General features: G+C 45.5%; 1 protein-coding gene across 16 annotated transcripts in view; it reads right to left on the bottom strand.

Moving 5' to 3' along the window:
* CACNA1B (calcium voltage-gated channel subunit alpha1 B) overlaps window positions 1-14,357 on the bottom strand; it is a 507,473-nt gene that overhangs the window by 29,281 nt on the left and 463,835 nt on the right. The gene's annotated exons all lie outside the window — the stretch shown is intronic.

Genomic DNA, 14,357 nt, shown 5'->3' with positions numbered 1-14,357 from the left:
GGCAACATCCCATGGCAGGACCTACCATCCTAGTCTAATCGCCCACTATGTGAGCTCCAGGGGTCCTGGTTCGGGCAACAGAAGCACAGCGGCAGCTGAGGCCTTCTCTCAGCTATCTTTGTGGTGCTACTGATGCTCCAAGCAAACCAATCACACCCTGGGGGTGTATGTCTAAGAAAAGCAACTCAGTCAAGGTCACCGCTGGCCAGGCAAGAGGCATAGGGTGACATGGCACATTAAGGAGAACACTCCACATCTGACTCCAACTACAGGCGTTACCTGCTCCACAGTGAGGCTACAGCAGAGAGGCAAAGAACCCCAAGCAGGACCTGGCAACCTCAAGCCGGTCTGAAGGGTGAGTAGGTCGACACTGCAGAGGCAATTCCCTTCTAGGGTCAGTGAGTGCAACACCACCGCAGCGAGTGTAGCTGTGCCTGCTGATCCCAGCTGTGCATGTGGCCCTGCATTTATACGGAGTTCTGGGAGACATGACATGCCCTGTATGTGCACACAGTCACACTGCTGTCTCACTCCACGTCTGTAAGGAGACTGGCGTTCCTGAGCGCATCAGAGAAGGGGTCTGACCTGCCAGACCTGCCAGGGCTGCTCCTAGCTAAGGGAGAGGGAGGATCCCTATTATGACAGACACACTGGACTCTTTTCTCCGACCCTCTCCTGCAGATACCCTGCAATCCCTGCAGAGCACTGTAGCGCCTCCTCCCCTTGTTGTCAGCTACAAACTCCCATCCAGTCCACATCAATGCCATGGCAGAGTAGCTGGGAGGGGTCCTTTTATTGAGGAATGCGAGGCCCTCCCTTTACCCTTTCCTCCTGGCAGCAGAGTGTGATGCCCACACAAAGCTCCAGCTCCCACCCTTTGATGGGCAAGTCACAGTGTCAGAGTCACTCTTTCCAGATTCTGGCTAGGGATCTTGAGGCCCCATGGGAACACTTCCCCCATCATCCAGGATTAGACCCCCCAGGCCAAATCAATCACTGGTGTCACTCGAATGAAGTCAGCGAGATTGCACCAAGTGTGCCACTCTGGCCCATCAGCTCTTCCTGCTTTTGAACAAGTTGGCTGGTGGAGCAGTAAGTGATCACTAGAGGCCCAGTCCTCCAGGCTAGCTGATAACCTGAGCACTTTTCAGTAAGGACTGATTTCTCCTTCCTGGGGAAATGATGATTTCCCAGCTTCTGAGCTTTCATATGCTGTTCAGAAACTTCCTAAAGTGGAGCCAAATCAGACAAGCCTCTGCATTTATTTGCTCTAAGATTTCATGCAACACAAGGAAATTACTGGTTGTTATCTGTAGAGTTATTTTATTTTTTTGCTCCTGTGAAAGGGGTTTGCACAGGTTGGTAGAACCCAAGCGTTAGGTAGGTTTGCATCCCCTGCACAGGATGGATTTCATCCCTCGAGAGTGCCATCTGGAAGCTGCTTAGGCTGTTATTTTGATCACTCCATGGAAACCTTCTCTTTGTTTAACAGAAGTTCAGCACTTTGCTAAGGGCATTTAAGTGGGTTCTTTGTGATTCTTCACCATGCTGAAGATATTTGTCCATAAAGGATTGCCACAGCTGCGTGTGCACAGAAAGGGCCAGACTGGAGCTAGGCGCTGGATGGGCTTGCCAGGGGGCAAAGAACCAGCCTTCTGTCTGCATCCTCTCATCTCTGTGCTCTCCTACACACAGGGGCAGTGTCTTTCTAGGAACTCCTGGGGTGCAAAGCACTCCACCAGGGACACGGCTCCACCCTCTCTGCTCCAGTCAACATAGCTGGCCAGTATCAGAGGGGTAGCCGTGTTAGTCTGGATCTGTAAAAGCAGCAAAGAATCCTGTGGCACCTTATAGACTAACAGATGTAGATGCACAATGGAGAACATGTTGCAGCCCCCTACAGGGAGGCACCGCGAACGCACTCCTCTCTCCTTGTGCGTGCCCAACAGTTCCAAGAGGAGCTGTGCTGGAGAAGCCCTGTTGAAGCCATCCACCCTAACTGAATTGGCCTCCTTAGCACTGACCCCTCACTTGGTAAGGCAACTCCCATCTTTTCATGTACTGTATATTTATACCTGCTTACTGTATTTTCCACTCCATGCATCTGATGAAGTGGGTTTTAGCCCACGAAAGCTTATGCCCAAATGAATTTGTTAGTCTCTAAGGTGCCACAAGGACTCCTCGTTGTTTTTACTGATACAGACTAACATGGCTACCCCTCTGAAACCTATAGAAAAGGTGTCCCTTTCTGCCTAAAACTCAAACACTTCCCAGGATAAACTGAATCTGGATTCAGATCTAGACACCACTTCCTTGCCTCATCTCCAACCACTACAAAGAGGGAGACTAATAGTTTCAAAGGTGCCTAAGTGATTTAGGAGCCTACATCCCTCTTTCTTTCTTTCTTTTTTAATAAAGTGATCTGGACACGTAGGCCTGGTCTACACTTAAAAATCAAATTGAACTAGCTACATGGCTCAGGGCTCTGAAAAATGTTGATCCCTGAAGCTGCAGGTAGGCTGACCTAACCCCAGTGTAGGTGTGGCTTAGGCGATGGAAGAATTCCATCTCGCAGAAGTGGATTAACTACATTGACAGAAACTCCCCTTTTGTCGATGTAGGAAGCACCTACGTTAGGTGCTACTACAATGGTACCGCTGCAGTACTGTAGTTGTTCTGCTGTAGTGGCTGTCGTTAGACAGGCACTTAAGTCTGGATAAAAGCCAATGGGAATTAAGCCTGGTCCATACACAGTTTTTGTACCAGTATAACTATGGCAGTGGAGGGTGTGATTATTTTCTACCTGTATAGTTGTACTGGTACAATCCCTTCTGTGGATGCAGTTATACCTGTATAAAGGGGCTTTACGCTGGCATAGTTTATTCCCCTTCCCTTACTGGAGTAAGCGATATCATAGAAGCACAGTTATTCTGGTATAACTTTGTTCACACTACGAGGGTTTTGATATTTTAACCATGCCACTATAGATAAAGAGCCACAACTTTCATGTATAGACAAGGCCTTGGGATCCTAAATGGCTGGCACTCTTGGAAATGGGACTTAGGTAGGGTGACCATATTTTCCCAAAGGAAAAACGGCTCACCCCTGGGCCGGCCTGAGCCCCCGCCCCGACCCCTGCAGGGCTGTCCAAGCTCTCCCACACAGGGCCAGCCTCCTCACTGGCAGCCAGGGCTGGCCCAAGCTCCCTCCACCCCCAGCCTGCCCATGATCCCTCTTTCCCACCATGTTCCCTTTTTCCCCTACGCAGTGGGCTGGTCATCCGAGCCCCCACACCCCACTGCCTCCCCATGCACAGGGCCACTCGGGGCCCCCATCTCGCCTCTGCATGTGGGGCAGGGTGGCCTGAGCCACTCTACTGAGCCCTCCCTCCAGCACAGGGCTGGCGTTACCACTCCCTCTGCCCCACACATTCCTCCGTGCCTTGTTAGGGGTCCCACCCCGCTTTTTTAGCAAAACTGGACATTTATCCCGTTTGCTCTTGCCAACTGATGATCAGTTTTGTCAAAAAAGTCAGGAAGGCCAGGAGAAGGCCTAAAAAAGGGACTGTCCCAGCCAAAAAGGGACGTATGGTTACCCTAGATTTAGGACACATCTACACTAGAGACCTTACAGCAGCCAAGCTGTACCGATGCAGCTGTGCCACTGTAAGGTCTCCCATGCAGCCACTCTGTGCCGACAGGAAAGAGCTCTCCCGTTGGCATAATCAAACCACCCACAAAGAGTGGCGGTAGCCGTGTCTGCAGGAGAGCATCCCGCTGACATAGCGTTGTCCTTGCCGGTGCTTCTGTTGGTGAAACTTATGTCACTCAGGGGTGTGTTTTTTCCCGCACTTGAGAAACAGAAATTAGACCAACAACAGTGCTAGTGTAGACATGACCTTAGGCTCCTAAGTCACCCAGGTGCTTTTGAAAGTGTTACCCAGAGTCTTTTATCAGAGACTCCAAAGCTGGGAATAGGATTCTGCAGAGATCTTGCTGCTCAGTCCTCTGCTCCAGTCATTCAACTGTTCTTTGTAGAAAAGGACAGGACTCTTACCTGAATATTTCATCCTCCTTTTCCATCATCAGGGGAAAAAACAGTTTGGACTCTTTGTGGGGGAAATCTCAGAAACTGTATTTCCTAGTGGTATAAACTGAACATTGACTTAGGAGTCGCATCAAACACAACCACAGAGAGGGTGGAACTGAGGTAAAAATGGCTGAGCCTGATTCCCCTGTTCACTTCTAGGAGTGCAAACTAGGGTATGTCTACACCACAGCTGGTAGCATGCATCCCAGTTTGGGTAGATCCCATCTTCTTGTGCTGAAACACTATAAACAGCAGCGGAGTGGCGGCTCAGGCTAGCTGCCCAGCCACGGATGCCGGGTGTCGGGTGAAACTGTACTCGGGGCAGCTAGTCCGAGCTGCTACCTGTGCCACCGTGGCCACACTACTGCTTCTAGACTATTTTAGTCTGACTGTCTGCTTGTGCTAGGAAGCACCCAGGCACCTGCTCTTACAGGTAACCTAGAAGTAACTCCGGTGACGTCAATGAAATTGTACCAGCATCAAGCATCATGGGAGAAATCCAGCCTGTCCTGTTTAAACCACAATGGTTGCTTAAGGAAACTGGACTGTTAACACGTGCATGTGCCTGCACCTGATCCTCAATGAATAACTCCCCTCATTAGCTTCATCAGCCCTCAACCTCGAACCCTCCCAGCCACTTGTGTAGCAACAGGCCAAGGGCTGCACACACAGTGCCAGCTGCCATAGAGCAGTGTGGGAAGAGCTAAAATAAATACTCGATCACTCAGGGAAACTGGCCAGCACTCGGAAGGGCAGGGATGGGCGTGGTAGGACTTTAAACACTATTCTGAGCCCTGCTGACATATAGTGGGGCTGGGGCATCCTTTTGGCACATTATCTTTGTCTATGGTGAACAAGCACTGAAAAGAGCTGAGACCACCCCATTCATTTTACGTGTTAGGTTCTGATCCCATGTCTACTGGGGTGAAAGGATGGTGCAGCAACCCACCCTGCCCCCTACAGGTTTAGTCTAGTAATCAGTGAGCTAGGAGACACCAGCCCAACCTAACAGAACCCCCTTTAAAACAAGGACCGGGGTGCTCCTCAGTGTATTGACATGAGGGATAACGAAATCAAAGCTGAGAGTTTCCTCCCCATGTAATTCAAAGGCAATATCGAATGCTGGCAAAGCTCCACACGTTTTGTCTGTTCAATGGTGTAAAACCAAAGAACGCCTTGGTTGGAATATCCTCCTTCAGCACGCCAAAGGTTAGCATAAAGGCAGTGTGTTCAATGCAATCCAATGGTTAACTTACTGAAAGAGCCCCACTGAATCCTACTTCAGTGAGAGAGAGATAGAGAGATAAGAGATGGAGAGAGAAAGAAGATGCGTGGAAATAAAGACCAAGCAGGTGAGAAATAATTCCTCATAGGAGAGCTCCATCCTCCTGAGAACTGGGACTGCAAAACCTGGCTCTCCCCACGGACCTAGCAGAGTTAACTCCCAAGAGGAGCTGTGCTCATGCACAGAGGGCAGAATGTAGCCCAGACTGTGACCAGACAAGGCACCAATGTAATGAGGCCTTTCCTCGCAAGTTTCAATCAGTGCTGATGGGATTTTGGAGGACAGTTTTCAAAAGTGAACTCTCCAAGGGCACGTGTAGCCCTGTGTATCTGCACACACAAACAGACGTGTGGCGCAGCTGATTAACTGAGCAAACGGACGCTCACGTGTACATGCAAACCGGTGTTCGCTGGGTGCAGTGCTAGCGAACCACCTGGACGTGTGACCCTCCACATTTATTCTGTGTCCCATTGTAACCATACTGCTGAGTAGCAGGAGTGATGTGACTGGCTGCTTTGCCTTGCAGAGTCCTACACGGCCGTGACAGCCATACATTACAAACTAATTGGATGACCTAATGCCCACACCTCTAGAGTGACCCAGTATGGGTTATTTCTGATTGGACATGTTATCAACACATGCCAGCCATGGCACTGAAAGACAAGAATAACTTTTAGCCCATGCACAGCATTTTTCATCTGAGGATCTCAAAGCACTTTACAGATATTCATTCGGAACTAAAATCTGGCTGTTAATGTCAGAGGTGATGTAGTGAGTCCAGTAGACTCAACCAGACTCCCTCCTGGGCGAAGCACAAGCTAGCTCCAGCACCACTGCAACGTGTGGCACAATCATGGCCCTCCAGACCCAGCCAGGAGAAAGGATGGACAAGACCAGGGGCCTTCCCTCTGCCATCCATCCAGCTCCTCCCACAGCTGGTGGCAAGGATCAGTGTGCACGCCCTCCAATGGGACTGTAGTTAGCCATTGAGCAAGGAAAGTCTCTTTGCACTCCCTGCAATGCCTTGCTCACTCATGCACATTCTGACCATAAGCCTCACTACTCCTGTCTGAGGCAGGTTATTATTGTTCCCATTAGGGAGAGAAATGAAGTGACCTCCACGAGATCACAAAGAGAGTCAATAGCAGAGCTGGGAACAGAACTCAAGAGTCCTGACTCCCAATCCCCTACTTGAATGACTCCTTCCCAAAGAGCAGAAGACAGGATAGCAACCTGTAATGCACATGAATAAAATGCTCTCAGTATCTCTCAATAGCAAGATTTGAGTTTATCACAAAGGTTTTAAATCATCTACTTAGAGCAGCCACCCCTTTCTGAATGCATCCCTGGAGAAAAGGAAAGGAAAAAACAGCCCTTTTCTATGGTCGATTCCCCTTATTTCGGGGCTACTCACTGTCATGCTGAATAAGCACTCAGGGGCCAGGTTTGTTAGGAGAGACACTTAGCCCTGTCACTGACTCCACCAGTACCCAGCTCAGCATGAGTCTGCTCAGGCTTCTAGTTCTAGTTCACACTGGACAAGCTGATTCATATTGTCTTATCTGGCAACATAAATAGCAAATATCTCTTTAAAGTAACCCTTTCCTCCAGTTACAGCACCTGGCAGTCCTTAATATGTGCCAAATATTTATTTTTTTCTTCCTCCCAGTTACAAGCCTCATCTACCTGCAATGCTGCTAGGCCCTGCCAAACAGAAATCATAGAATTATAGAACTGGAAGGACCTTGAGAGGTCATCTAGTCCAGTCCCCTGCCCTCACGGCAGGACTAAGTATTATCTAGACCATCCCTGATAGGTTGTTGTGGAATCTCCATCATCGGAGATTTTAAAAAGCAGATTAGACAACATCCCTAGGCAATTTATTCCAGTGCTTAACCACCTTGACAGTTAGGAAGTTTTTCCTAATGTCCAACCTAATCTCTTGCTGCAATTTAAGCCCATTGCTTCTTGTCCTACTCTCACAGGTTAAGAAGAACAATTTTTCTCCCTCCTTCTTGTAAAATTGTTTTATGTACTTGAAAACTGTTATCATGTCCCCCCTCAGTCTTCTCTTCTCCAGACTAAACAAACCCAATTTTTTCAATCTTCCCTCAAAGGTCATGTTTTCTAGACCTTTAATCATTTTTGTTGCCTGTCTTTGGACTTTCTCCAATTTGTCCACATCTTTCCTGAAATGTGGTGCCCAGAACTGGACACAATACTCCAGTTGCAGCCTAATCAGCACAGAGTAGAGCGGAAGAATTACTTCTCATGTCTTGCTTGCAACAATCCTGCTAATACATCCCTAATACATCCCATTGCTTACAGTTTAGGGGCCTGATTTTCAAAGGTGCTGAGTGTTCAAAAGTCCCACTGCAGTCCATGAGAGCTGTGTGTGCTCACCACTTCTGAAACCATGTAATCAGCACTTCCCTCTACAACCCCCATTCTGAGAAAAATGTCAAAATGTTGCTTAAAGTTTCTGTGACGGTTCCTTGCAAAACCAAAGGACCTGGGAGGAAGTAATTGCTTCGTCTTTGACCTGATATAGCTTCTGGGACTATGCAACAAGCGTAGAAGACAGCAGAGGAGGCCTTGCACTTTTACTGAGTCACAAGCAATCTGCTCACTCTGAGTCTGCCCAGGCCTCTGAGCACTTAGTTCAGACTAGGCACGCTCAGGAGTGTAACACAATCATTAGCAACCTAAATTTGCACACTTTATCTAATACCTTCCACAGTGGTTGGAAGTGGGTTCACATTACACAGACTGAACTAATCCTCTCCATTCCTCTCCGGCACAACAAGGCAACCTTGCATCACTATAACCCTGTGAGAGCTAACGAGCATGCTCAGTGAGAGAGGGGGCTGCACTATCTAGCCCCTCTGCCTTTCATGCCCCACTCAAAACCAAAAAATTGCCCATTTTAGCAGTATTTCAGACCTGCAGTCCTCACTCTGCAACCTACTGAGCCTTGGCACTGCCTGTTGCTTTGAAGTGTGATTCAAAAATTTGCCAGAAGGAACTGTAGGCAGGAGGGGAAGGGTTTCATTTGCAGCATTTTTCCATTACTCCAGATTTCAAAGGAAAACATAAAAGCATGTTGACACAGATGGGAAAGGATCACAATGCTCCTAGACTCCAGTAAAGAGTTCACTCCACTCCAGGATCAACTTGGGACTGCCTGCCACAAATCAGAAGTGTGGTTAGCTACACTAATTAAATGGGGGAAGACGACTTCCTTAGACGAGGAGAAAAGCCCACACTAGATCTCTGTGCCTGGCAAAAATAGATTTCTCGGCTCCTTTTGCCATTCCCCTTCCTTCACTGCATTTGCTCTCACATTTCCTCAAATGGAGTTTGAAGAGAAGGAGATGGAGATCTAGTTCCTGATTTCCTAACCTGTGCCAGAGAAACTTCCTCAATCCCCAGACATTAATTAGGCAGTTTCAGAGTCATTCTCCCTTCTCAACATGAGCAGAACAGAGGCTAACAAGAGGAACCTAACAAATGAAAGGCCTCAGGGACTGGGGCTGTGATATTTTCTCTAGAGCAACCTAATTAACTCTCTGCATCACAGAAGAGGGAGCAACCAGATGACAAGATAACAGCCAATTACAGACTGGAGCACAGCTTACATCTGCAGCATTTCTTGCTCCAGGAGATGAGAGAATCAGACATGTCTCAGCTATTAACAGGGGTTGTAACTAGAACTGGGCAACTAACTGTGCACAGATGTTCATTCAAGTAAAATACAGAACTGACCTGGCCTGAATTTGTGCCAATTTCATGTTCACTTTCAGCAAATAGTCTCCTGAAAATCTTTACTCACAGGAATTCCAGTGGAGACAGAGAATTTTAAGCAGATATTAAAGAATGTTAGGGGCAAAACATCTCAGTGTAGAGGGCTACTATACAGCCTATACATCCCTTACATCTCAGGGCGTAAGTGAGATTTAAGTGGCACACAGGCTTCCTAACTATAGACCCTCTGCAAGGAAGTGAATTGTAAACATGAGTATGTGTGTGGGGAATCTGACTCAATGTTACACTCATCAAAATGTCAGTGGAAAAAACCACCATGTGCTCTGTGCATATCCTGTTAAAACTAGCTAACACCATTCAAATTTTGGATACTGAAAACGCACTTTGAACTACTCATGGGCAATTTATGGGACAAAAATCACCGAGGTAGTGATTCCCAACAGTGAATACATTTGAAAGAATTGAGAACTGCTTACGGACAATCTGCTGGCAGAAAAAGAGTCTGAATTTGTTGAATAAATTATTTGCTATGAATAATTAACCCTGTTCTAACTGTAACTATTACGCTCTGGCTTATTTAATGCCCTGTCTTTTGACTGGCTAGTCATTGCGTTTTCCCATACAAACACCTCTTGAAGAAAGTAGAATGACCAGCCAGTTAGCACAGAGACCAGCTAAAGTCTATGATTCATTTAGAATCTTTCACAGCATAATCCAGACATTCAAATTCTGCTGGCCCCATTCCTGACACAATGCTTGGGAGGGAGAATATTGCCAGGTGTCCCCAAAGCCAGTCTGGCCGGTTTGATATGGCCTAAGGAGTATAGTATAGGCCATGGGCACTACCATCTCGGTATGCAAGGCTCAGCCTTTGGGCCAACCGAGAGGTACTCAGAACAAGATGAAGCATTGCATGCTGGAATTTGTAGTCATCATGGGCTGTGGTTCAAGATGGGCAAGGTAAGGGGGTGGACCGGGTACGCTTGGCAAATTGTAAGTGTGCCACAATGCCTGAATAATGAAGAGTCTCTCAGAGAAAAATAAGTCTGTCCCTGAGGATATTCTTCATTTTCTTTCCTGGACTGTTCCAATGTGTTCACACTATGAGATTCACTCATTGTGCTGACACACGCATTAACAGTATTTTGGCTGGAAGAGTGTAGATGTTCAAAAGTCACACAGTGTGACACAGGGGCAACGTTCAGATATTCCTGGTATCAGCAAAACCGCTGATGTTATAGTGAGGCGTGGCAGAATTTGTTTGGTTTTTTTTTCATAATATTGACGAATCAAAAAATTAAAGCTTTATAACCGGTAAACATCCTATGTCAAAATATATGAAGTAAATAGCCTTAAATCAAACTCTAATATATTCTCAAGCATCAGTTTTCTTACTTAGCCTATCTGTACATTCCCACTATCACCTATGGAAATATTTCTTCCGTCGGTTTGTGCGCGTACAGTGAAATTGACATTTACCAATGAAAATCAAATCTTTCCAAGCCTAATGACGTTATGCTCAAGAGTTGAACCTCGACTCAAATCAAACTGAACCCCCTCCTCCAAATTCTAATTCACTTTGGCATCAGCTCAATAGCAACGCATTGCCAAGTACACAGAGGGCATTGCGCCGGTTGGGTTTCCTTCCCCCAATTTCACTGCAGATACTCTCTGGGATGTATAAAATCAGCCCCATGCTGAAAATGCCATTGTTAAGAGCTGTGTACAATGACTGCAAACGCTTGGGCTCCAGTTCTGCCAGCTGATTAAAAGCATGCTGCTGGAATGCTAACTGTATTGCCTTGAAAACGAATGGACAGATTTCCAAGAGAGAGCATCACGAGCACCAAGATGCATGCAACCATTGCAGCCAAAAAATCTTCTAATGTATTCAGATAATGCACTGACCATTTTCCTATGCAATTTTTCCGGGTGTGCATGTACGCGTGCATACGCACAATGGTGGGGTTAGCCAGGATTATTTGTCTACAAACCTGCTAAAAATAGCAATGTTTAGAAGCTTCCATGCTCCCAGCGTGCGTTATAAAAAGAGGGGAGACTCATAACGAAAGCAGGGCAAATAATGAATTTTTTCCTGTTTGTTGGTAATTTTAAAGAAATTGACCAATTTTTTTTTGAATTTTCAGCAAATCTAAAATTAAAAAAAAAAAAAAAAAGGTTTCTGGTTGAACTAAACATTTCATTCAACCTGAAACAAAATGTTTCTATTTTGTCAAAAATGAAACAATTCGTTCAACCCAAACTAAATGTTTTGTTCCATTTTTGGCCATTTGTAAAGGGTTTTTTGTATTTTTAATAAACAAACAAAATGTTGCTTCCAACCAAAACATTTTGTTTCAAAAATGTCATTGTAAAACATTTTGATTGTTTTGTTTTGTTTTTGACAAGATCAGTTTGGCGAAACTGACACGAGCTCACAAAATGTGCTGGTGTCACCAAATCTGCATCTTTTGCCAAAAAATCTGGACCAGCCCTCCCCATGGCTGCTGACAAACTCACAAGGCCTGTACAGGACTAAGATGAAGTCTCAGTAAACTCTGCTAAATGGACCGAAGGCTCCAATTTGAAACTATGCTACCACTAGAAGTTTAATCAATTGGAGGGGAGACAAAGTGCTACTTTCCCCTACCCCAGCCCCAGCAATGTCGAGGAAAGTGGTCTTCTTCTTTCGAAAGCCCAGTGTCTCTTGGGATAAAGCTCTCCTGTCACCTGAGGAGTGTCAGAACAAGGCACTAAAAGATTCCCATGCATGAACATCAAGGCAAGCAGCAAGCCACATGCATAACAACTCTGCAGGGATTGGTCTTGCTAACCAAGGAGAACAGTTCACAAAGGAGGAACAAAATTAACAAATTAAAAAAAAACTGATGGAAAGAAACATGAGCCCCAAAAGGCTGGAGAAAATAAACAAACAAAAAACACCACTGAAATATCGGGAAGGTCAACAGACAGAGCCAGGGACAAAACCATACAGGCTGCTCAGATCTTTGCAATCAAAGAGAGAGTCGGCAACACACACATATTACAAAGAGGGACAAAAAGGGCAAAAAACCTTTTGCCCAACAGAACAGAAAACAAGTGACTTTTACTGACAGTGAGAGAACAGGAGAGGGCAGAGACAAAACGCTGACTCCTTTCACTAGCTGTCTCTGAGCTACAGTTGCACAAGTAGAGGGTGTCATTTGAATTGTTGTTTACTTATTTTCTATCTTCTTCGAAAGCAAATTTGTTTGTGATCTGAAACGTGCATGGAGCTGAGCATGGATGGTTGCACTGTGCCTGAAGTAGGGCCGACTGTCTGTCACACTTAGTTTTCCCATCAGTTACAAACAGATCATGGTGAACAGCAATGGTAACACCAGGTAGACAATGACCACTTGGCAACCACTGGAGTCCAGGGCAACTGAATGCAACCATTCACATGCTGTGTTAATATGAGTGCAGATTTTCAGCACAAACATGTCTCCTTGCACATGCTCTTCCTAGTCATGTCAGTTCATAAAAATGGAGGAGAGAGGCAATGAAAGCCAATGTCATTATTAGCGAAAGCATGGATTTTTACAAATTAAATGAGTGAAATCCCCTAGTAACACTGCTACGACTATCAATGGAGATGAGCCTAACCTGCAATGACTGATCTAACCCTCCAGTACTTTGGGGGGGAAGGGGGAATTCAAATCAAGATCCAGGTGCAAACTCCAGAGCTTGGACCTATTCTATAGTGAGCCAAAGTGGAACAATATATCTGACCACCTTCAACTCAGGGAAAGTCTCACTGTGAATCTGAACTTCACAGCTTGGACCCGCCTCTACTTATGAGTCTCGCGTACACTCCCTGCTATCTCTCTGGAGATCTGCTACTTGATGAGTAAAAATTAAGGGTGGAAGAATCAAGTGGCTGTATTTCAAAAAAAATACTCAAGGATACCTAAATGCTACGGGAGAGGTTTATAAATACAGACATAAATTAAACTGCCTGTAAGAAGCCTAATGGGAAAAGAACTTTCTAGTGACGAATGAGGGCAGATAAGTATGTAAGGTCTCAGGTTGGAAAAAAGTCTGCATATATAGGTTAAACAACAACAAATGCAGCCTCTAAACAATGCAGAATTACAAGCAGCCAATAACCCTGTTAAAATGTATGTTTTAAACACACTTATTGGCTACTTTTAATGTAGAGAGGTAGGAAAAAGTAAAACAATTGAAAATATTGTGCTTCTGTTTGTGTGTGTACATACGTCTGCTCTAAAAAGCATATGTAGAAAGTGGCCAAAAAACCCAAATAAACAAAAACCAAAACCCAGCAGCTCTGAAAATCAAGCTCACTCCGTCTTTGGGCCTCTAAAATAGACACACTTAAAAAAAAACAGTGGCCACTTTTGCAAATGTCACCCTTTCTGAGTGTGTATATATATTACCAATGGATATTTTAAATGGCTGAAATATAGAAGTTTAAAAATTGATAATGTACCTGCAAAGTTTTTATAAGGATGTTCACTATATTTTGGCCATTATTATATATTCATAATAGATACGCCCCTTTGGAGTACTCACATCTTATGCCAGGAGCATATCTAGATGTACACACAAAATGTACCTAACTGATCATTCGTGTAATACTGGATCCAAATACTCCTCCAAGCCAACTATTCTTACCTTCTTTTCACTGTGTCCCATAGAGGGGAAATGCACTACAACAGAGAAGAGTCATGTGGAAAGTATGTATTTGAAACTTTGGTTGATATTTACATGCGCTACGAAAGGCCACAGTGAAATTCAGGTCTTCCTGGAAGTGGAAGGAGGTGGGGACTGGACCTGGGGTTTTGGCACAGGCCCATCTCACGTGGAACCGCTCCTGAAACTCAGTGTCATATAGTTTAAATGAGAAATCAGGTGACACTTGGAGGTATGATGTGGTCTGGGTTCATTCCAACCTGTCACACCAAGCAAAGCTCAGGGTGGATGAGTGGGATTTTCAAAAATGCTCAGTGCTGGCCTAATTCTGTTTCCACTGAAGTTAACAGTAAAACTCCCATTGTCTTGAATGGGAGCCAGTCCTGTTGAAAATCCCTTTGAAGGCATGAGAACCAAAGCTAAAGAAATATTCCTAATGAAGCCCCCTCCAAATGCAAATTTCATGCAGAATTTGGTGGCAGCAGCGCAAGTCTCGCTGAAACCAATGGGAGGGAATTGGCTG

This window comes from Gopherus evgoodei, chromosome 16 (genome assembly GCF_007399415.2).
Source record: "Gopherus evgoodei ecotype Sinaloan lineage chromosome 16, rGopEvg1_v1.p, whole genome shotgun sequence".
Taxonomy (NCBI): domain Eukaryota; kingdom Metazoa; phylum Chordata; order Testudines; family Testudinidae; genus Gopherus; species Gopherus evgoodei.
Note: the sequence above shows the minus strand (reverse complement) of the source record. Positions and strands in the feature narration are given on the sequence as shown.